This window comes from Sminthopsis crassicaudata, chromosome 4 (genome assembly GCF_048593235.1).
Source record: "Sminthopsis crassicaudata isolate SCR6 chromosome 4, ASM4859323v1, whole genome shotgun sequence".
Taxonomy (NCBI): Eukaryota; Metazoa; Chordata; class Mammalia; order Dasyuromorphia; family Dasyuridae; genus Sminthopsis; species Sminthopsis crassicaudata.
Genome location: NC_133620.1, coordinates 206,578,340 through 206,581,454, shown reverse-complemented (window position 1 = coordinate 206,581,454; position 3,115 = coordinate 206,578,340). Strand labels below are relative to the sequence as shown.

Below are 3,115 nucleotides of genomic sequence, written 5' to 3'. Positions count from 1 at the left end.
AAGTAAACCCTTAATGAATGCTTATTGAATTGAACTGAAATGTGTCTACATTTTATAGATAAGGAAATTGAGGCAAGGGGAAGTTGTCATATGGTTAATAAATAACAAAAAGGAAATTCCTAGCATTCTCATCAGGAATATGTGTAGAGATCAGTGAATCTATTTAAGTATATTTTTTTGAGTTAACTCAAACAATAATAAAGACTATTGGTTAATCCCAAGTATGCTAGAACTGAAGCTGAAACAGAGATTAAAACATTGCTTCTAGATCCTAGAGATTAAGATATGTTGCCAAAATAATCTTCCTAAAAGACAAAGTTTCTGTCAGACTTCTTCCATAACTTAGGATGTTGTATTCAGAAAGTAGACAAGGGAAAGGATGTTATATTCAGAAAGTAGACAAGGGAAAGGTCCAAAAGTACAAGGATTGCTTTAATGCTATCTCACCCACAGGAAGAATAGACTTTCAATAGGAATGTTGAGTGAAATTAAGTTAAAGTATAGGTCCAGTATGAAAACCTTTCAGTGTCTCTCATCAGACTGAAGCAATCATCCACACCCCATGATTTAAGGAAGTTACAGACCTCGTTATGCTAGTGGTCTGAAGAGAATTAGGGACTATGAATGGGGAAAAGTCTAAATAGCACTGGGTTGATTTATTATACATCATACACATGAAGGCAAAAGACTTCTTATAAGAAAACCAATTATAGAAAGGATATCATTTTTATTTTAAAAAACATCAGAGACTCAGTGCAGCAGCAGCCCTTCTTTCTCCACAGCGGTCAGTTATGGCCCCCCAACTCCCCAACAACCATGTCAAAGGGACCTGCAGTTGGCATTGATCTTGGCACCACTTATTCCTATGTGGGACTCTTCCAACATGGGAAAGTGAAGATCATTGCTAATGACCAAGGAAACAGGACTACCCCCAGCTGTCACCCTCACTACCACAGAATGATTAATTGGTGATGCTGCAAAGAATCAAGTTGTAATGAACCCCATCAACACAATTTTTGATGCCAAATGTCTGATTGATTGAAGATTTGATTATGGAGTTGTACAGTCAGACATGAAGCATTAGCCTTTTACAGTGGTGAATAACACAGCCATGCCTAAGGTTCAAGTGGAGTACAAAGGAGAGACCAAAAAGTTTCTATCCTGAAGAAGTATCTTCTATGGTCTTAACCAAAATGAAACAAATTGGTGAAGCTTACCTTCCTAAGACTGTCACAAATGCTATGGTCACAGTATCAGACTATTTCAATGATTCCCAACATCAGACCACAAAAGATGCTGGAGCCATTGCTGGTCTCAATGTGATCCAAATCATCAATGAGCCAACTGCTGCTGCTATTGCTTATGGCTTGAACAAAAAAGTTGGTGGTGAAAGAAACGTGTTGATCTTTGACCTTGGAGGTATTGCCATCATTACCATTGAAGATGGCATTTTGGAAATCAAGTCCACAGCTGGCAATACCCACTTGGGCGGGTAGGACTTTGACAACTGCATGGTTAATTATTTCATTGCTGAGTTCAAGCGAAAGCACAAGAAGGACATCAGTGATAACAACAGGACCGTTTGCCATCTGCACACTGCTTGTGAATATGCAAAGCATACCCTCTCTTCCAGTATCCCTTCCAGTATTGAAGTTTGCTTCCTCTATGAAGGAATCAATTTCTAAACATCAATCACCTGAGCCCAGTTTGAAGAGCTGTATGCTGATCTCTTCTGTGGCACACTGAATCCTGTGGAGAAGGCATTAAGAGTTGGTGAGCTAGATAAATCCGAGATTCATGACATTGTCTTGGTGGGTGGTTTCACTTGCATCCCCAAAATCCAGAAGCTTCTGCAAGACTTCTTCAATGACAAGGAGCTCAACAAGGGCATCAATCCTGATGAGGCTGTTGCTTATGATGGAGCTGCCCAGGCTGCCATTTTGCCTGGTGACAAATCTGAAAATGTGCAGGACTTGCTGGTGTTGGATGTGACTCCTCTTTCCCTTGGAATTGAAACTGCTGGAGGAGTTATGACAGTTCTGACCAAACATAATGCCACCATCCCCACCAAGTAGACACAGATTTTTACTACCTTTTCTGACAACAAGCCTGGTGTGCTTATTCAGCTTTATGAGGGTGAGAGAGCAATGACAAAGGATAACAACCTGCTTGGCAAGTTTGAGCTCACAGGAATTCCCCCAGAACCCAGAGGTGTTCCTCAGATTGAAGTAATAGTTGGCATTGATGCAAATGGCATCCTTAATGTTTCTGATGTGGATAACAGCACAGGCAAGGAGAACAAGATTACCATCACAAATGACAAGGATCATCTGAGCAAAGAAGACATTGAACACGGTTCAGAAAGCTGAGAAATACAAGGCTGAGAGTGAGAAGCAAAGAGACAAGGTTTCTTCCAAGAATTGTCTTGAATCTTATGCTTTTAACATGAAGGCTACTGTGGAAGATGAAAAACTGCAGGGCAAAATTGGTGATGAAGACAAACAAAAGATTCTTAACAAATGTAATGAAATAATCAACTGACTGGATAAGAACAAGACTTCTGAGAAGGAAGAATTTGAGCACCAGCAGAAAGAATTAGAGAAGGTCTACAGCTCCATCATCACTAAACTGTACTAGAGTGCAGGGGGTGTGCCAGGAGGCATGCTTGGTAGGTTCCCAGGTGGTGGAGCAGCCCTGTCTGGAGGTGCTTCTTCTGGACCCTCCATTGAAGACGTTGCCCCAGAAGAAAGAACTTCCACACAGCTTTCCAAAAATTGAAGTACTTCAAATTTGTAGCCAAGGAAGTAGCAGTCTAAAAAGTAACATTTAAGCTATGTAAATCTGGGCATTCTGAATATTTGAATGTGTGCAGAAGGAGAAGTAAACAACATTGCACTTTATCAGTACTGTAGTAAGTGGAAATGCTGGAGAATAAAATCTATTTAAATTGGCACAAAAAAAAACCCATCAGAGTAGCTGATAAGACTAAAATAGAGGTGGGAAAATGTAAAATAGGAATTAATATAATGAGTAAAAGAAATCATATTAAAAACTTTCAAGGAAGGGGAAATTTTTAGATTATATTTTCTGAGACTGCCCAGAAATGGTTCCCATT

At 39.7% G+C, this 3,115-nt stretch overlaps 1 pseudogene; it reads left to right on the top strand.

Annotated features, from left to right (window-relative positions):
* The first annotated feature begins 1,072 nt into the window (after window positions 1-1,072).
* On the top strand, window positions 1,073-2,637 carry LOC141541222 (heat shock cognate 71 kDa protein-like; annotated as a pseudogene).
* Window positions 2,638-3,115: the final 478 nt, after the last annotated feature.